The sequence below is a fragment of the Euprymna scolopes genome, chromosome 43 (genome assembly GCF_053919585.1).
Source record: "Euprymna scolopes isolate OS-2025 chromosome 43, ASM5391958v1, whole genome shotgun sequence".
NCBI classification, from domain to species: domain Eukaryota; kingdom Metazoa; phylum Mollusca; class Cephalopoda; order Sepiida; family Sepiolidae; genus Euprymna; species Euprymna scolopes.
In genome coordinates this window covers 50,268,935-50,291,541 of record NC_136524.1, presented here as the reverse complement: position 1 = coordinate 50,291,541, position 22,607 = coordinate 50,268,935, and the positions used below count along the sequence as shown (strand labels likewise).

Genomic DNA, 22,607 nt, shown 5'->3' with positions numbered 1-22,607 from the left:
TTAAATCCGAAAGAAACAAGGGAGATAATTGAATGATGACTATGCTAGAATTAACCGGTAACAGAAAGGTCTTTAAAAACCGAACAAAGAAATTTATCACTATTTTTTTTATATAGATATTATTTCTACTAATTTGGTGTAACTAATGTTTATTCAATAGGGGAAAAAATATTTCAGACGATGGAGAAGAATTATGGAAATAAATTTAAAAACGCAATTTTACCTTAAACTTTGCATAAAAAAAAGAGAGACGGGATGGGGTGGAGGCTATATATACCCGCCCAATAATGAAATAAATGACGGTTAACGCGAAATAAAGTCAATTGAACGCGACCCCCGAAAGTTTTAAACACATTCTCCTGCATGTTTCCTAATTAAAATATATAAGTTTTATAAAACTTATATAATTCCGATATTTTTATTTAGTTTATTTAATTTTATTAAAAACGTGAAAACTTTTAAATAAAAGAATAACTGCTTAAACGGAAGTGAACGGAAGTGAACTTTGTGCCCGTTAGCACAAATGACTAACATCTTTTCTAATTGACCTGAAAGTCGTGTTTAAAAAAAGTAAACTACAATGCACCCTTAATAGATTTTAAATATAAAAAAAATATATACTTAAAATCCGTTAGGAATGTATACAAGTTAAAATAAATAAATAAAAAGAACAAAATTTTTTATTTTTTTTTACGCTTGTTGTCCAAAATTAAAATTTGACTTGATTTTTCTTCGTACATAATATATAAATTATTTTGTTAATAATTATGTTGATCCACTAAATTTAGAGATCAAAAAAAATTTTTTTTTTGACTGCTAATAGATTGGTTTTAACTTGTTGAAAGAGAACGGTGTTGTATATCTCGTATTTAGAATGAATGACCTTCAATTCGTAATAAACTATTTTCTAAATATATATCGCATTCGTACTCTAATTGTGTGGTTTAATCTTACATCATTTGTAAAATGAAACATTAAGAAAACTTTATTTTTAGTAACGAAGGCGATCTTTTTTTCTTTTTTTTTTGCCGAAAAAAATTTACACGTGCGATGAAATTAAAAATTTTTTTTTAAAGAAAACCGTTAAGGTATGGAGGGCCAATTATATAGATATATTCAATTTACAAATATTGGGTGGGGGAATAATCAATTATATTAAAAAGAAAAAGATAAAATGGATTACTATAAAGACGACAAAAGTTGGGTAACTTAGTGGGTCACTCTGCTCTAAAATAGGGAATAAAAATTGCCAAAGTGTAAAAATAAAGTGTTTTTTCGAGATGACAAACGGGAATAAATATAAAAACCATAATATTTTATGATTTGCTATTTTATTAAAGGAAAAGTAACGACGTATATGAGAATTGAACGGCAAACGTGAAGTGAAATGTGGTCATGCGACTTTTACCCGCTAACACCCCACCGCCATTTACGAAGTTTGTTCTCTTGAAGAAATCAGATGTGTGTGTGTGTGTGTGTGTGAAATATATATATATGACAGATGGAAATGTCTAGAAATATATAACGAGAGAGAATTGTCTAGAAATATATTATGGAAAAAGTATCGATGGTATTAGAGAACAGTAGAGATAGAGAGGGATATATATATATATATATATATATATATATATATATATATATATATATATATATATATATATATAAAAGAGAAAAAATGCATAGCTATAAGATGGATGAAAAAAGGGACAGACTTTTCGAGGTGTACACATAGATATGTGTAAAAAAAAAATAAAAAATAAATAAATGTGTTCAAAGGCAAGATGTTACTTTTCTACCTAGCGGAATAAATTTTTAGTGTTCTTTGAAATGTTTATTCCGTTCGAAAAACAAGTAGGATTGAGCGTTATCTCTATATGTGTGCGTGTACAAACGCCATAGGACTGACATGACAATGTTTCGATCTCTATGTATATATATATATATATATATATGAAATACAGACATTAATTATTTTTTGGATAACATTTAAATTAAAGGTGCTAGTGCATTTATTGATCCGCGCTATTTTTTAAATAGTATTTTTCAAGTTTAATTACAGTTTTACGATGTCTGTTTTCATTAAATTGTTAGGTGAAAGTACAGAATAGGTACACAACACCCTCCCATCCCCCATGTTAAGAATGCCTTTCAAAATAATAACGTAATTATTTCAGCACGGATCAATAAGTGCATGAATACCAAATTAAATCTTTAAAATTAAATAAAAAATCTTAAACTACATGAATAAGAAAAAAAAAAACAATTATATAAGAACTATTAAAAACTAAAAAAAAAAAAACAACTTTTAGTTTAAAAGTTAACATTCATAAATGTAGCCATTAGTACAGCCGTTTCTAGTTATACTAAGTGCAAAAGTAAATTAAAAACTGACAATATTTGAATTAAATACACATGTAAATTAAAAAATAAATAAATCAAATAAAACGGAAATGAAATAATGATTAGAAAACTTACAATTTCATTTTTTTCGATGCATCATTCCATCAAATAAAACAAGAAATTGCTTGCTTCTTTTCTTTTTTGCTAAAAGTATTATACGGTTGTAGATGAACCTGCAAAGACCTGCCCGCCAGCAATCGACAAAGAACGGGCCAGAAAAACGAAGCATTGCTTATCGAGTAAATAAGTATATATAATAAAACTACTTGGAATGCTTGTAGTAACCTGGGTTTTCTTTTCTTGGGACTTTCTGGAGGAAAAGTTTTGCACGCTTTTAACTATACTCTCTTTACAAACGAAGTGAACAAACACTGAGCAGAGAATTCTGAAACGAGGCTGGTTTATCTTAAAAAAACAAAAAATAAATAAAAATAGTCCTTTTTGCCGAATTACATTTTTATGTATTCATACGTAGCCTAACCGGTTAATATATATATATATATATATATATATATATATATATATATATATATATATATATATATATATATATATATATATATATATATATAATGAAATGACGCTCAATGTAAAATGAAATAAAAATGGTGCTAAAATTAAATTTAAAAAAATCATATATATATATATATATATATATAAAATCAAATAAAAGTGATGTATACATAAGGAAATAAAAAATGATGCTATATATATATATATATATATATATATATATATATATAAAATGAAATGACGCTCTCTCTTCTTATATATATATATATATATATATAATGTAAAATGAAATAAAAATGGTGCTAAAATTAAATTTAAAAAAATTATATATATATAAAATCAAATAAAAGTGATGTATACATAAGGAAATAAAAAATGATGCTATATATATATATATATATATATATATATATATATATATATATATATATATATATATATATATATATCAGCTTCCTTTTTTTTCCAATATAAAAAAGAACAAACATTTAATTTTGCCTGAGATCTTCGAAGGAAATCAATGCACATGTAAAATTTTTGGAAAATTAAAAATAATTATTAATCATAATAAGTTTAAAATATTTTCGTTACTTTTAGTTAAGTCTAAATTTGATTTTAATATTTCTAAAAAAATAAAATAAAACTTGTCACTATATTCCATAAAATTTTCATAATTATTATTTTAGTAGTCACCATGTTATTTATTTATTTATTTATTTATTGATAGTTATCGACTAATGAGACAGACGTATGTTCGTTAAATACCCCCTCTCCATGTCAAGAATCAGCTGCTAAATAATGTCACTATTTCAGCAGTCAGCACGGTCCGTATTCTCAATACGTACACTAAATATGAAAAAGTTCCAATAAATCTTATCAATTTTTTAAAAATATATAAATTAGCTTTTCTATTAAATAATAATTATTATTAATAAATAATAATAATAATAATAATAATAATAATAATAATAATAATAATAATAATAATAATAATAATAATCGAAATATAGTGATGATGTTCACATTTTTTATTAGAATTTCATAATTCAACTTATTTAAGGTTCTTATTTAGAATTCAACTTTTAAAAAAATACAGAAAAAAATTTATGATTGTACTTGCTCGCCATGTGAACTGGAATGTCACATTCCAAAATTCACCAAAATAGTTTTTTTTAAGAAAACTATTTTTAAATGATTTAAAGCAATTAATGTGACATCGGTAGTATTACAAGGTGTAGTTTTTTTGTTTTTTTTACAAGATAGCGACGCGAGGCGGTCCTTTTTTTTTTTTTTTTTTTTGCTTACTGATAACATTTGATTTTGTTAGTTAAGAAAACTACTTTATTAATTTATATAATTTTTGGAAGATGACATTTTCGTTGTATGACAGGAACGTACATTAAAAGATTTTTCTGTATTTTTGTTTTCTTTAATTACGCTGAATTCTAGAAACTATATTTTATTTGTTATTTCAATAAATAATCCATCAATGGTCAATAAATAAAAATAATACAATGTGTAAATTATCAAACAAAAGATGAAGGATTTCTTGGAAATAGCGTTCAGCATCACGACCATCTACATTTTACGCATAAGACCATATGTCAAGGTTTTGAATGCGGATGAAAAATACGTCAGGGTAGGGTCACTGGCTCAGTAAGAAAGTTGATAGTCATATATAGTGTTGGTGGTCCTTCCATTCTATAGTCAGACGTGACTCGGAAGGCATTTCTGGAGGGAGCATTATTAATGCTCAGCATTAATGATGCGAAAACTTAACCCGTTCCAAAAAGGAACAACTGTGCTAAAGAAAAACTGGCCACGGGAGCTAGAATGCTGGATCTGCATCTTCAGATTGTGTCCCCTGATAGATGGGTTGAGAGCCGGAGCGAACGAGCAATTACCAAAGTTGGTGCAAGAAAGACCTTTTATGGAGGGCATTATCGAAATCTCTGCTCTTATTATCTTGGGTACTTCTACTGTTTATCGCCGAAAATGGAAAGATCATTTTTTTTTTTTTTTTTTCGAGCAACTGTCATTAGAATCAGAGGGAGAAATCCAGTATTTCAAACTATGACCGAGGCATGAAATAAATAACTAAAAAATTAAACTAAACGATTACTTCCGGAAAAAACTACGTGCCCTCGCGTAATGTAAACATCCCCCAAGGAAAGCCGTTCTTCACTTGGGGAGGTTGAAGGTGTTTATACTACGATGTGATACGACACGTAGTAATTAGTTATTTCCGGAAGTTATTATTTAAGGTTTTTTTTTTTTTTTTTTTTTTTTTTTTTGGCTGAGGTACATGAATGAAGCCCCTCTAGCGAAATACGCATCGGCTCCGATGTTGTACGCAGTTCGTTTGAGGGAGCGATTATTATTCTGAAAAAGAATAAATTTTGGCGTGTATGGTCTAGTTTTTTTTTTTTTTTATCATTTATTTTGGTTTGAACTTTGCAGATTATTTTGTTATATGATTTCTTTGCATTTTTTTTTTCGATGGATAATTTTTTTGGCTGGAGATTTTAGTTATAGGCAAATTTACCGTTTGCATAGTATTAACCCCTGAACCCCCGAACTACTTTCCGCCATTTTACAGCTTCCGTTTAAGCTACGCGCCCGCGGCAGCATAAACGACGGTTGTTAAATGTGCGTTCACGTAGAAAACTGCCCTTTTACATGGCCTACGAATCTTTTGTGGAACATTTAAACTTATACAAAAAAGAAAAGCACTCCAAGTGGGGGGGGGGGGATAATGTCGGAAAGACTTTTTTTCAGAACAGAATTAAAAAATTTTTTTCATTGACGGACAAGTGAAAAAATTGTCTAAAACAAAATTTTTAAAAAATATGCTACGGTACTTTTGGGGGATCTTTTTTTTTTTTTTTTTTTGTCTTACGTAGTTTTTAATGCGGTTTACAAAAACATAAGCACCAAACATTTTTATGTTTTTCATTCTTTTTTTTTTTTTGCGGGAGGGGGATTCAATTATAGAACTTGTGCGGTTTAACAAGTGCTTCTGCAGTTTAATTAACCGTTTTTCCGTAAGTAACGCACAGACATTTACTGATTAGAACACCATTTTACATTTTTCGTAGATTTTACTGTTTACATTGGGGGAGGAGCCCCCCCCCCCCCAACCTAACAGCTGTTAAACTCCTGGCCGACAAACGATACGGATTCAGGCAAGCCCGTGCAACAGCAGATATCTTACCTGTAGTCTCTGAACGTATATACCGTTCACTGGACAAAACAGGGGAGGGTAGAGCGGTAGACCTTGATATAGCTAAGGCTTTTGACAGGGTATGGCACGATGGTCTTCTAAGGAAAATTAGATCATATGGTATCACTGGAAGAATCCACAATATAATCAAATCTTTCTTAAGTAAGAGAAAAATCCAAGTTGTTCTCGACAGTCGTACTTCTAAACAATATGATATAAATGCGGGAGTACCCCAGGGGTCTATCTTTGGACCTTTATTGTTCCTTATATTCATAAATGACCTCCCTGATAAAATTGTTTCGGAGATGGGTATATTTGCCGATGACACTACCCTCTATAACAGGCATGAGGGGAAAACAAATGAACACATATCTAAGGAAATAACAGAATCACTGGAGGATGACCTCCAATCTGTAGTGGAATGAGGACAAAAATGAATGGTCACATTCAATGCTGCCAAGACTAAGCTTGTTTCCTTCAATAACTACAAGAAACTTTTCTACCAACAATAGCAATGGCTAAGAATACACTCCCTGAAAGTACTTCCTTTAAACTCCTCGGCCTAATGTTTACAGGGAACATGAATTGGAATAGATACATTGAGAGCATTGCCAAGGCTGCTGCAAAGAAGGTGGGTTCTCTCTACCATGCCAGAAAATTACTTACGCCTGAAAGTATCCTCTACCTCTATAAGGCCACCATTCGCCCATGTATGGAGTATTGCTGTCACATTTGGGCTGGTGCATCTGCTGCTTGTCTCTCACTCCTGGACAGGGATCGGTCCTGAACTGTCATCTAAGCTTCAGCCACTGTCCCATCAACAAAATGTTGCATCCCTCTGCTTGTTCTACAAATACTTTAATGGTGGCTGCTCTGACGAACTGCAAGCACTTGTACCTCCTCGACGTGACTACCCCCGACGGACCTGAAAGCAGCTAAGTCCAACCTCTTTACAGTAGAGATCCCTAGGTATAAGAAAGCCTTTTACTTAAATAGTTTCTTCCCCAGAACTGCAAGTCTTTGGAACTCCCTTCCGAGATACTGCTTTCCCAACTGTACTGATATGCAGAACAATGTGAACAAACATCTTTCTACTCATCTCCCTTCATAATGCCCCTGCAAATTGTCCCTGATAGTATCCCCCTACTTTAAAATGGCACTTGCCTTGTTTGGGGTGAAGATTGAATAAAAAAAAGAAAAAAAAAAGAAAATGGTGTTCTAATCGGTAAATGTTGGTGCGTAGCTTACGGAAAAACGTTTAATTAAACTGCAGAAACACCTTTTTCTGTTTACATTGGAGGCGGGGGTGGTGTTGGGGCATGCGACCCAACACCACCCCCACCTCCTCCCCCAATGTAAACAAAAAGCAGTAAAATTTTAAAATGTATTCTAATCGGTAAATATTTTCTTCGAATTTTAAATTGTCTGCCAATGAAAAAAAAATATTTTTTTTAAATTCTGTTCTGAAAAAAAAAAAAAAAAAAAAAAAAAAAAAAAAAAAAAAAGAAGTCTTTTCGACATTACCCCCCCACACACACACACACTTGGAGTACTTTTAAGTTTAAAAGATTTGTACGCCATGTGAAAAGACAGTTCTCTACGTGAAGGCACATTCAACAACTGTCGTCTATGCTGCTGCCGCGTGCGTAGCGTAAACGGAAGCTGTAAAATGGCGGAAAGTAGTTCGGGGGTTCAGGGGTTAATACTATGCAAACGGTAAATTTGCCACGGGTTTGATTATCAGATTCGTTATCAGCAACCTTGATTACTCCTAAAAAAACCCAAAGTGGTTGGTGTTCTGTAACGTATCTGAATATTTACCATATTTATTAAAAAAAAATAAATAAATAAAAAGTAAAAATTTCAATTGTTCAAAACATGTTTTTTTCCTCAAAGCTTATTGGGGATTTTTTTTTTAATTACCATATTTTCACTTGTCATGTTATAAGCCTCTCTATACATGGCCTTATCGACATGAGACCATCCAAAAAAAGCAAAAATAAAAAAAATTATATAATAAAAAAATAATCCAAAAAACACAAAGTTCAAGCCAAAATAAATATCCATCCAAACAAAATTAAAAAATTAAAAAATAATCCGAAAAAGTGAAAAGTTCACATCATCTATATATATAAAAGGCAAAAATCGGTGTGTATGTATGTATGTATGTATGTATGTTTGTTTGTAACGCTAAAACTTTTGAAAGACGGAACCAGAGTTGACAAATTTGGTATCATATTGCACCTTGATCACCCGGATGACAAATATCGAAATTTCACGTCAAACGGACCAGTAGAAAGGGGTCAACTGATCGTTTTTCTCCTAGGGGGGCCCCCCCAAAAACCTGTCATTTTAACGTTATTCAATACGTGTCACGTGACGTGACGTCAGCTCAAACTTTTGACAGACACAACCAAAGTTGACAAATTATGTATCATATTGAACCTTGATCACCCGCATGACAAATATCGAAATTCCACACCAAACGGACCATTAAAAGGGGGTGAACTGATCATTTCTCTCCTAGGGGGGCCCCCCAAAAAACCTGTCATTTTAATGTTAATATTACATAATCCAAAAACGCTTAGTCATGTCACGTGACGTGACGTCAACATCCAGTAATGGCGAACAAATGTAAACAAACACTTTGTTTTACCGATACTTTTGTAATTTCTCTTCTGCTTTGTTCTAGAGATTATTAAACTCCATGACAATGTCTCCAACGTATTTAACTGGTTAAAAATAGTATTTATACAAGAGTTTTAACGAAAAATATCAGGAAAAAATGTACAGGAATAAAAAAAAATTCAGCTTTCAAAATATTCGTCGATAAAAAAACCGATCTTTATATTTACGCTAGCCATTTTGTATATTACCACGTGACCTGCTATCTCTTAAACTGGAGGGGGGGGGATCCACTTGAATCCAACAAAACCAGTAATTTTTTTAAAACAAAAAATGTTATTCATACTAAAAAAAAAAAACGCTTAGTCATGTCACGTGACGTGACGTCAACATCCACTAATGGCGAACAATTGTACCTATTTACTATGCCTCCCCACGGGACAGAGTTAGACACCAGGGTCGTTTTTTAACGTGGAGAAAAGGTACAAAAATAAAAATTGTCTCAGTCGTGGAGGATTTCTCCTCCACCGAAAGAGAACAAGAAATAGAAGTGCAGCATCTGAAGAACAGATACTACACTTTGATCTTGACCAAAAGGCCAAGAATGCGAACAATTGTAAATAACAACTTTTTTCACAAAACCAACACCGTCTTTCTTTTTTTTCTCTCTCTTTCTCTCTCTCACCCACTTACTCTTCCCTCTCTCTCACCCTCTTTCTCTTGACGTCACACCACTGTTAAACTGTGGGGGGGGGGGGAACACATTCCCAGGCATTATCTCCTATAGATGCACATTTTATTAGAAATTCAGCTTTCAAAATATTAGACGATAATAAAAATATAAAACCAACACCCTCTTTCTCTTTTCTCTCTCTCTCACCAACTTACTCTTCTCTCTCTCTCACCCTCTTTCTCTTGACCTCCTACTACTGTTAAACTGTGTGTGTGTGTGGGGGGGAAGAGGCAGCTTGAAAACCAACAAAAACAGTGCACAGTTTCCCAAGCATTTGGGGTGGGAAGGGGGGGTAGAAGCCGAGCGCACAGTTTCGTGTGAGAGAGAGAGAACAATTCTCAACCTATATACTCAACAAATTTTTTATCTACAGATTTGAAAGTTTGTATATAGGGTATTCAGACATATGGAAATATATCTAGCATAATCTATCTATTATATCTATAAAAGTGAAAATGTGTGTGTGTGTGAGGTAGCCAGAGAGAGAGAGAGAGAGAGAGAGAGAGAGAGAGAGAGAGAGAGACAACAATTCTCAACCTATATATTCAATACATTTTTTATCTACAGATTTGAAAATTTGTATATAGGGTATTCAGACATATGGAAATATATCTAGCATAATCTATCTATTATATCTATAAAAGTGAAAATGTGTGTGTGTGTGTGTGTGTGTGCGTAAGAGAGAGAGAGAACAATTCTCAACCTATATACTCAACGTATTTTTATCTACGGATTTTAAACTTTGTATATAGGGTATTCAGACATATAGAAATATATCTAGCATAATCTATACATTATATCTATAAAAGTGAGAATGTGAGTGTGTGAGAGAGAGAGAACAATTCTCAACCTATATATTCAACAAATTTTTTACCTACAGATTTGAAAATTTGTATATTGGGTATTCAGACATATGGAAATATATCTAGCATAATCGATCTATTATATCTATAAAAGTCAGAATGTTTGCGTGTGGTTGTGTGTGTAAGGTTGCGAGAGAGAGAGAGAGAACAATTCTCAACCTATCTATTCAATAAATTTGTTATCTACAGATTTGACCATTTGTATATAGGGTATTCAGACATATGGAAATATATCCAGCATAATCTATCTATTATATCCATAAAAGTGAGAATGTGTGCGTGAGAGAGAGAGAGAGAGAGAGAGTAAGTACAATTCTCACCCTATATATTCAACATATTTTTTATCTACCGATTAGAAAATTTGTATATAGGGTATTCAGACATATGGAAATATATCTAGCATAATCTATCTATTATATCTAGAAAAGTGAGAATGTGTGTGAAAGAGAGAGAGAGAAGAGAGAGAGAGAGAACAATTCTCAACCTATATATTCAACTAATTTTTATGTACAGATCTGAAAATTTGTATACAGGGTATTCAGACATATGGAAATATATCTAGCATAATCTATTATATCTATAAAAGGTAGAATGTGTGTGTGTGTGTGTGAGTGAGTGAGTGAGTGAGTGAGTGAGAGAGAGAAAGAGAGAACAATTCTCAACCTATATACTCAACAAATTTTGTATCTACAGATTTGATAATTTGTATATAGGGTATTCAGACATAAGGAAATATATCTAGCATAATCTATCTATTATATCTATAAAAGTGAGAATGTGTGTGAAAGAGAGAGAGAGAGAACAATTCTCAACCTATATATTCAACAAATTCTATCTTTACAGATTTGAAAATTTGTATATAGGGTATTCAGACATTTGGAAATATATCTAGCATAATCTATTATATCTATAAAAGTGAGAATGTGTGTGTGAGAGAGAGAGAAAGAACAATTCTCAACCTATATACTCAACAAATTTTTTATCTACAGATTTAAAAATTTGTATATAGGGTATTCAGACATATAGAAATATATCTAGCATAACCTATCTATTATATCTATAAAATGACCATGTGTGTGTGTGTGAGAGAGAGAGAGAGAGTCAGAGAGAGAGAGAGAACAATTTTCAGCTTGTGTGTGTGTGAGAAAGAGAGAGAGAGAAAGAGAGGAAGGAAAATTCTCACCCTATATATTCAACAAATTTTTTATCTACATATTAGAAAATTTGGATATAGGGTATTCAGACGTATGGAAATATATCTAGCATAATCTATCTATTATATCTATAAAAGTGAGAATGTGTGTGTGAGAGAGAGAGAAAGAGAGAGAGAGAGAACAATTCTCAACCTATATATTCAACTAATTTTTTATCTACAGATTTGAAAATGTGTATATTGGGTATTCAGACATATGTAAATATATCTGGCATAATCTATGTATTATATCTATAAAAGTGTGAATGTGAGTGATGGAAAGAGCAAAAAATTCTCAACCTATATAACCTATAAAAGTGAGAATATGTGTGAGAGAGAGAGAGAGAGAGAGAACAATTCTCAACCTATATATTCCACACATTTTTGGGCACAGATTTGGAAATTTGTATATAGGGTAGGCAGACATATAGAAATATATCTAGCATAATCTATCTATTATATCTATAAAAGTGAGAACTTGTGTGTGTGTGTGTGTGTGAGAGAGAGAGAGAACAATTCTTAACCTACATACTCAACAAATTTTTTACCTACAGTTTAGAAAATTTGTATATAGGGTATTCAGACATATGGAAATATATCTAGCATAATCTATCTATTATAACTACAAAAGTTAGAATGTGTGTGTGAGAGAGAGAGAGAGAACAATTCTAAACCTATATATTCAACAAATTTTTTATCTACAGATTTGAAACTTTGTATATAGGGTATTCAGACATATGGAAATATATCTAGCATAATCTATCTATTTTATCTATAAAAGTGAGAATGCGTGTGTGTGAGATAGCGAGAGAGAGAGAGAGAAAAAGAGAGAGATAAAAATTCTCAACCTATACATTCAACAAATTTTTTATCCACAGATTTGAACATTTGTATATAGGGTGTTCAGACATATAGAAATATATCTAGCATAATCTATCTATTATATGTATAAAAGTGAGAATGTGTGTGTGTGTGAGAGAGAGGACAATTGTCAACCTATGTATACAACAAATTTTTTATCTACAGATTTCAAAATTTGTATATTGGGCATTCAGACATATTTCAATATATCTGGCATAATCTGTCTATTATATCTATAAAAGTGAGAATGTGTGTGATAGAGAGAGAGAGAACAATTCTCAACCTATATACTCAACAAATTTTTTATCTACAGATTTGAAAATTTGTATATAGGGTATTCAGACATATGGAAATATATCTAGCATAATCTATTATATCTATAAAAGTGAGAATGTGTGTGTGTGTGTGTGTGAGAGAGAGAGAGAGAGAGAGAGAGAGAACAATTCTCAACCCATATACTCAACAAATTCTTTATCTACAGATTTTCTCAACCTATACATTCAACAAATTTTTATATATAGGGTATTCAGAAATATCGAAATATATCTAGCATAATCTATTATATCTTTAAAAGTTAGAATGTGTGTGTGTGAGAGATAGAGAGAACAATTCTCAACCTATGCACTCTACAAATTTTTTATCTACAAATTAGAAAATTTGTATATAGGGTATTCACACATATGGAAATATATCTAGCATAATCTATCTATTATATCTATAAAAGTTAGAATGTGTGTGTGAGGTAGCCAGAGAGAGAGAGAGAGAGAGAGTAAGAACAATTTTCAACCTATATATTCAACAAATATTTGATCTACAGATTAGAAAATTTGTATATAGAGTATTCAGACATATGGAAATATATCTAGCATAATCTATCTATTATATCTCTAAAATTGAGAATGTGTGTGTGAGAGAGAGAGAGAGAACAATTTTCAACCTATATACTCAACAAATTTTTTTATCTACAGATTTGAAAATTTGTATATAGGGTATTCAGACATATGGAAATATATCTAGAGTAATCTATCTATTATATCTATAAAAGTGAGAATGCGTGTGTGTGTGAGAGAGAGCGACACAGAACAATTCTCAACCTATATATTCAACAAATTTTTTATGTACAGATCTGAAATATCACATTTGTATAGAAGTAGAAATCTTGATACCTACTCTGATACCTAATAAAAGAAAGGACACTCTTTAGGGCGGATTTTGATTATAACAAGTCACTAATTAGAAATTATAATAAACATTCTAATAATTTAAGAATTTTACCAAAATAAAATTGCATGGTAATCACCCAATTTCTGCCACAAAATTTTGATTGGCAGAACTCATAAACATAAAATATATATTTTCTAATTTCATCTTTTTTTTTTCTTTTTACATAATCTGGTTTGATGTTTTCCCAAATATTCAAATCACTATATTTTGCTGCTTAATATCAAATACAGCAACTGAGTTATTTTTATGCATCAAACAATTACATTTTCTCATTCATCCAAACTAATCACTGAACATCAATTTCATATTTTCTTCACTAAAATATTACTGTGCTTGATGTCATCAAGTGTAGCGGATCATTTTTTTTTCATTTGTTCACACATTTTTCCAATTTATATATATTTTAAAGATTCTTAGCCTATGTCATTGCATACCAATCTGTTTATTAAAAGTTAAGGTTCACTGTAAACACATATGTTACACCAAAATAAAAACGCTTCAGATAATGTCTTGATATTCAATTCAGTTTCTCACATGACATCTTATGAAGTTAGTAGAAATGTTACAGACTTTTGAATCTCAAACACTTTCAATACTGTGCACTGATATTTTCTTTTTTGCAATATAAGCACATTCATGATTTTTTTTACAAACGTTAAAAACTTTCACATTGTGTAGCAATATACTGAAACAATTATAAAAATATTTGTTTTTATTTTGAATGATGCAGGGCATCTGAAGAGAGATTTTTCTAACAAAATGAAAGTATAATTTTTAGCAATAGGTATCTAGGAAAAGGCCACTACATATGTTATAAGTTCCAAATTTCCACAACCTGGCCAATACTGGTACATGCTAGCAAATTTAGATTTGCAATTACAAAATATGATTCTAATTTTTTCCTTTGCTCTTTATTCTAACACTACACTAAGTTTACTGTGTTATTTCGCTACAGTTGATATTGTGTAGAACAATAAGAAAATCATAGTGAACAATGCATTCAACAAAATTTCACACACATTTCTAGATACCTATATCTAATAAGTTCAAAAGAAAGGACACACTTAGGGAGGTATTTTGGTGGTCAAGTCACTAAAAAGAGATTAGCTGGTTTCCCGGCATAGCCCAGGATATAATAAAGATTGACTGAAATACATGTTCTAGCTGGTTTCTAGGCGTTGCCAGGGATGTAATATAGACACATTATGTTGTATATTACCTGTTCTCTTCTCCCTAAGGTAAAACAATTTCATATACATGCTGTAAATTACCTATGCTAGGGATAAAACATGAACAATATCAGTCCTAGGGTAGATAAAACAAATAATACATAGAGATGAAAGATTCCTCTCCCTTAAGAATCAAACATATGTTCAATATCTGCTTTTGTTTTTTCATTGTTTATACGGTCCCGAGCAACGCCGGGTAGCCCTGCTAGTCTATATATATAAAAGCCAAACGTCTGTGTGTATGTATGTTTGTTTGTAACGCTAAAACTTTTGAAAGACGGAACCAAACTTGACAAATTTGGTATCATATCGAAGCCCCATCACCCGGATGACAAATATCGAAATTTCACGTCAAACGGACCACTAGAAGTTGGTCAACTGATCAGTTATCTTCGAGGGGGGCCCCCAAAAAACCTGTCATTATCTATATATATATAAAAGACAAATGTTTGTTTGTAACGCTAAAACTTGAGATGAAAGATTCCTCTCCCCTAAGAATAAAACATATGTTCAATATCTGCTTTTGTTTTTTCATTGTTTATTGTTTATACGGTCCCGAGCAACGCCGGGTAGCCCTGCTAGTAATAAATAAATCCAAAAACTAGTTGTTCCCTCAAACGAACTGTGTACAATATCAGAGTCGAAGCGTATTTCACAAGAGGAGCCTCACTAGGTGTTTGACACCCCTAACACAAAACTGCGAATAAAATATAAAAAAAACTTGTAATTTCTCTTTTTAAAAGTGGGTTGTTTATTTTCTGTATGGAATATACTTCCAAAATAAACTATTAAAGTTGTTTTAAAAGTGATAGAAATATTTTTTATTTAAAAAAACAAAAAAAAAAAAAAAACAGTGTTTACAAAGTGCCGGTGTGTGTTCAATCAGCCATTTTTTTTTTACGTATGAAATCAATTGAATTTTACAAGTGAAATTTTTTTCAATTTTCAAACTTTAAAAATCTATCAAAATTTTTCTATTGGTTAAATTTTTTACGATATTTTCAGGGTCAATGTAAAATTTTATGCTCTTTCGAATAAACTGAATATAATATTTTAGAGAAACGTTTTTTTGTTTTTTTTAATTCAACCCCCCCCCTCATTTTGAAATTTCTATTAAAATTTAAATAATTAATTTACTCACCAAAGTTTTATATATCACAAATTGAAGATAAAAGATCAATAAATAAAATATTCTAATTCAAAACAAAAAAAGTGTTTTTTAGAAATTTACCTGTAATGTCCAAAGTGTAAAACGTTTTTTTTTTTTAAACTATGTTGATTTTTTTTTTTTTAAATGAAAGCTCATGTTATGCTTATATTGTCAAGTAAATATCAGACACTGACGACAATTTTTTCTATTTCATTCAATGTTTTCTTTTTTCAGATATTTAAAAAAAATTCACTCAATAAAGTAGAAATAAAATATATTAATTAAAAACTTGTGTATTTCATTAAAAGAATTAAAAACAATTTTTAAATCGGTCAACTGGGTTTTTTTTGTTTAACGGCAAAAACTTTTTTTTCTTTTTTTTTTATATAGGCGTCACCACTTATCAAGGCCGATAGGCCACTCAAGGATAAGGGTTAAAGAGTGTAGAGTAGTCAAAAGGACAATATAGTAATTGATAGTAATGGAAGTTTGGTAAATTTTTTAACTTAAGTGGAACGGCTCATCAGAAACTTGTTCACGTTGGACTTGAAGACAACCATATTATAGACAGCTAGAAAGCAGGAAAACGGAAGACAATTCCACAGGCGTGCAGTTCTAAGAAAGAAGCTTTGATCATGGAATCTATGTTTAGGTTTAGGCACAGATAAAGAGTGGGGAAAATTATTGATAATGTCAAGTGTTTCTTGTGAAAGTTTGGCGAGGGGGGACCATAGATTGAAGCTCAGTCGAACACTTTCCATGAAAATAACGATAAAGCAGAGACAAACTCGCAACATCTCTTCTGTGAGATAGAGGTTGCAGTGAAGAGAAAAGGACATCTCCCACTAGGCCACGAAGTCTATTTTGAACCCTATCAAGGCAGGACAAGTCTTTTCTAGCAGCTCCTGCCCATATGTGGCAATAGTATTCCATCCTTGGACGTACCTGGCTCTAATATAGATAGAGAATTGCATCGCAGTGAGATATCTACTGGATTGATAGAAGGATCCAACCATTTTTCCAGCAGCCTTGGCAACAGATTTGATGTACGTATTCCATTTAAGATCAGGAGTAAAGGTCAAGCCCAGAAGCCTATCAAAACTTGAGGCCTCCCCAAGACGAGAGCCATTCATTTTAATTGATGCCAGATGGGGATCAGAACGTTGATGATGTAAAGATAGAAGCTTGGTTTTAGATACTTACTTATAAGTGAATGTGTGCATTTTCACCTACGGAGGCCCCAAAATACTAATTTTGGTTAACAGCATGCAATAGAAAGAGACATTAATTATTGCCCTTAGAAGCCACCGGAAGATAAACGCGAAAAAAATCAGATTTGTCTCCCTTTATTTGAACAGTGAAAAAAATCCGAGTTCGCGTTTTTTTATAATCCTTGTTAAAAAAAGTATTTTATTTAAAAAGGACATGGAATATAAGTATAAATATGGATAAATTCTTAATAATGAACAATGGAAGTACTCATTGAATAGCATTTTTATAGGTAAGTGATTTTTTGGAATTTATATATATTTTTTATAATCGAAGTAAGTAAAATTTCGTTGATCTTCTTTAAATTTTTTTTAAAGAAAACTGATTTAAAAAAAAAAACAAATATTGCATAATTTGCTATTAAACCTGTTATTTTTTAAAAATTTTTGGTCTTTGTTCCTTTAATTAAAAAAAAAAAAATAGGGTTTGAATTCCATTTTTCAAGAAGTTATAAAGTTTGAAAGACAGTAAGTCTAAATATTCCAGTGTTTACCACAAATTTTTAATGACGATTTCTGACACTGCTAGAGCCTCACTTGTGTACGCCCCCCCGCTTTTTTGTTATTTATTTCATGCTTTGGTCATAGTTTAAAATACTGATTTCTCCCTCTGATTCCGACGACACATGCCCGAAAAACTGGCATCTCCATTTGCGGTGATAAACTGTAGTAGTACCTTATCTTGTAGGCACATATTATATCGGCACGTTGTCTGTAGAATTCAAGAGTAGGGAGGTTGAGACAAACGAGGCGTTTGAGGTGGGGCAAATCTGAGATGCCCGGTACAAAAGAGTGTGTTTGAATTTACGGGATAAGGCATTTATGTATCTAGATCTTTTAAAAGTTTTCTTAAGCAAAGACCAACCCCACCTCAATGCCTGCTGCGGGCCTGTCAGACTAAAATAAAACACCATAAAAAACGTATCCAAATACCCCTCAAAAGTTATTTTTTTCTTTCTATTAAGACTTATTGATTGAAATTTAAAAAAAAAAAAAAACTATTTGGGGAATATTCTCTATTGGATACGCTTTTTTTGTAAAATGATGTTTAATTTTAGTTTGAGAGGTCCGCAGTAAGTATCGGACGGTAATTCTTTTTGGGACGCCAGCACGCCAAAAAGTATGCCATTGCGCAAATTTCATTCCGTCATGAAAACAACTTTCTACAGAAAAAAAAATTTATTTTTACATTTTTATCTAGCAAATAAGCATAAAATTACATATGTAAAAATGTTTATCATTTTTACAAAATCAAACATGCAATGGGGATGAAGTGTTTTTGCTTTTTTTAAAACAAAACTGACTTGTTTTGATAAAATTATGTGTGGCATACTGCTAAAATATTTTTTCTAATGAATAAAAATGAATAAAATTTATTTTTACAATAATCATTATACATTTATCTAGCAAATAAACATGACATATATTAAAAAACATGTTTATTATTTTTTAAAAGTCAAACTTATGCAACTGGGGTTATGTTTTTTTTTTCTTCTTAAATGAAACAGACTTGTTTTGATAAAATTGTGTGTGGCATAAAGTTTGATTTTGTGCATTTGGTATTAAAAAAAAATTAATTCAATCAAAAAACAAAAAGAAAACTAAAACTGCAGGAAAATTCTTAAGAATCGAACCCTCAACCCGTTTTTTTTTTATTAATTATTTTTTTAATATTCCAGAAACTATTGTAATAAATAAGAAAATAGCCACCATCTGCATACTGCAAAAGTGCCAGAAAATGTAATGCCTAAACACTAGAAATATAAAAATTTTAATTAACTGTAAATAAAAAGCAAAAGTTTTTGGTGGAAGAGAGGATCCGTGTTGAAAATCTATTGTATAGACATTTTTTTTTTCTTTTTTACTTCAAAATTGTTAAATCATTAAGAAAAAAGTAATCAATAAAGAAATTTATCAATTTTATCGAAAACTTTTTTCTGTTATTCAAGAATCTTTTCAATTTCATTTTTTTTTTAGTGTTGTTGTTTATTGTTTTTGTTTTTAAGGGAGATATAGTTTTTAAAAAGCTCTCTCGCCCCTCCTCCCTAAATTATATTTAAAAAATATTAAAGTTTAATTTTGGGGGAGGGAGGCTCTTTTCAAAACTATAGCCACCGCAGATATTTTTTTTGTTCTAAAGTAACACTCGACACTACTTGTGTTTTTACCTGAAAAAATGCTTTAAAATAAGTTAAAAACTAAAAACTTACAAAGCTAGGTAGTATACGGGCACCTAGAAAAATCAAATCTATCTTTTTTAAAAAAACGGTAAACAAGTAAAAATATTTAAAAAAAAATATATATTATGGGATGTGTAGTCTCTTTTAAAAACAATATCTCTTTCAAGATCGGTCATAAAATGTGTTTTCAATCGATATTTATTCAATAATGGACGAGTTTTCCTACCTAGCAAAAATGGATGAGTTTTCTTGCATGATTATCCCATTTCATACACACGTAAATGCACAAATGGAAAGCAACACTTGTGTTCAATTTCTCCTTACAAACACCTTTCTTTTGCCAGAACGTTCTTAGACCCTTTGAAGTTATAAACTCATCTTTCCTTGTCTTAACAACGCTGTCAATAAAAAATTACTTATTTTGTATGGATATACTTTGTCGGTAATGTTAGCCCCTTTCCTGCCAAAGAAAAAAGATGGCGTTCAGATAAGATTTTTTATGTAAAAACAGAAATTAATTGAAAGCAAAACAAAATATGAACACAGCAAACCACTGAATAAAATGATTTTTAAAATATTTTCATAAAAAAAAAAAAAAAAAAAATGAACAGTTTAACTGAGTATCTGCTAGTTTTGTATTTCATTTTACTTTCAGTCGGTTTCCGTTTTTACAGGAAACATTTTTCTGAATATCATTGTAGTGACCGGCTAAATGGAGTCCCTCGTCACATAATCAGAAGAATCTGTTTGGCCGAAATTTATTCATTTCAGGAACATTGTCACTGGTTGCCTATGCAGTTCTGTCAGTGTGTAAGAGACGCAGCTGTAATGTATCCCTTTTATACACAAATCCATGCGACTATATTTTTATCTATTCGCGTATGTAGACAGTGAATGGGTTGGAACGTTCGAGAAAGCCCATATATAAGTACCAGTGCACCAAAAACAAATCAGTCTCAACAATGATTTCATAATTTCTAGACCCTATTTCATGGGCTAATTCAGCATGAACAGACGTTATTTCTCTTTGTTGATCTTTTCTTTGTTTTTTTTGTTTTTTTATACCTTGCCCAGTGGCAAAAGCTGCTTGATAGCATCAAGAATGGCTACCTTGAGCTATCGAAACTGCTATCACCGTGGTTGGCAGCCGATGAGGGCAGGGTATCACATATGCTTTTACATGTTGTATGATGAAAAACAAATTGAAAAAAACAAAATAAAAACAAACAAAAAAAAAACATATGTTATATATACTTTTTAATAGTAAAAGATAAATACTTTTAGTGTATATATTCAATAGAGTTGTTTTAAAAAAATTGCCACATTTATTTAAGCTCAATAAAAATGGATTGCACTTTCAGAGCATATATATATATATTAAAATAGATGGCGGCATATATGCGACAATCTTTTTATCTGTGATTAAAATGTTTTCTTCCAGAAACAATCTATAAATAACTTATAAGATTATTTTTTTTTAATCTTATGATTTTAAAAGAACTTTATTTCCTTTTTCCACCTTTGGTCCTTCCCAAAAAAAAGAGAAAAAAAAAACAAAACTATTTTTGCATATGGATTTATATGGGTCTTTGATGAGCTGTTTGATCAATTATCCCATTCAACGAAACACGTAAAAGATGTACTATACGACTAATAAAATAATATGAATCTCATAAATATACTTGTGGCATTGAAATTTATATACACATATATAAAAGCATCTATTTACAGTATGATGGCTAGTGAGAGTTGAAGACATGCGTTGCATGGAAAGAAATAATATGAGAATGATAAAATGAATGTGTAATGTGCTTTTAAGACAGGCTTAGACCTCAGAAGAAGATTAAATATAAACAGTATAGGGAGATGTGTGCTGAACAGGAGACTTTGATGGTATGGTCATGTTGAAAGAATAGCTGAGAGTTGTTAGGGTTAATAGATATAGAACAGTTAAAGTAGAAGGGTCAGTTAACAGGGGAATGCCAAAGAAAGCATCTGATGCAAGATAATAGACGAGAGAAAGAGGGACAAATTAGTCCTCGCGTGAAAGCGCAGGACACAAAATGTTTTAAATAATAATAGAATAACAATAACAAAGTCTTTTGCTAGCGAGGACTACTATTGAGCGTAACCAGTTATACACTCCTTTTGAAATTTTCATCTCTATTTTTTTCGTTATCTACTGAATATTTTTAATGAAACCTATACGAAATATGTTCCTTATTAAATTGTAAAGATTTTCTATTCTGAAAGAAGTTTTAAAAAATTAATCTAAAAAAGTTATTTTAAAGTTTTTGTTAAAAAAATTCAGATTTTCTTATTATTCAGACATGTATGACAAAGAGAGAGTTGCAAAAAAGAGATGTAGAGTGAGGAGAATTACAAACTGAAACAGAGAGAATATTCAGACCTGTAATAATACAAAGAGGGGGTTGCAAAAATGAGTGGTGGTGTGAGGAGAAATACAATCTGAAATAAAGAGTAGGAGAGTTTTTATAAATACATACAAAATCACATTCATCTTTTTTTAAATCCAAATTAATAAATTAAATAAAATATAATCTTAAAAAGATAGGATACAAGTTAGAAAAGCATTTCATCCAAGGCATAAAAATTGTTAAACAAAATGTTTTTACTATAGGCTTTAAAAATAAAGGTACAAGATTCAATTTGAAATTTATTTATCTTCAAAGTGCACTTTTATACATTTTACAAAGTAATTTTGCATACCTTACTTTGTAAAATTTATAAAAGTACACTTTGAAGAAAAATAAATTTCAAATTGAATCTTGTACCTTTATTTTTAAAGCCTATAGTAAAACATTTTGTTTAACAATTTTCATGCCTTGGATGAAATGCTTTTCTAACTTGTAAAGACCTGTTCAGAGATAAGTTTGGAAGTTAATTTCTAGAAGCCATCCAATGCATGGCATCATCTAAAATGGACATTAAGCCAAATATGAGGCTGCTACTGCTGCTCACGATGATGAAAAAAAATAGTAATCTATATATATAAAAGCGAAAATGTGTGTATGTATGTATGTATGTTTGCTTTTTGTGTATGTCCGCAAAAGGATTTTTTCCGGCGGCTTCGAGGCCATCACTCATTTTTAAAACTTTTTATATCACGTTGAAATCATAATATC

At 30.9% G+C, this 22,607-nt stretch overlaps 1 protein-coding gene and 1 pseudogene across 5 annotated transcripts in view; both read right to left on the bottom strand.

Moving 5' to 3' along the window:
• The window catches only part of LOC145268339 (E3 ubiquitin-protein ligase HERC2-like), a 500,726-nt gene that overhangs the window by 78,143 nt on the left and 399,976 nt on the right, over nt 1-22,607 (bottom strand). The gene's annotated exons all lie outside the window — the stretch shown is intronic.
• On the bottom strand, nt 9,239-9,372 carry LOC145268500 (U2 spliceosomal RNA; annotated as a pseudogene).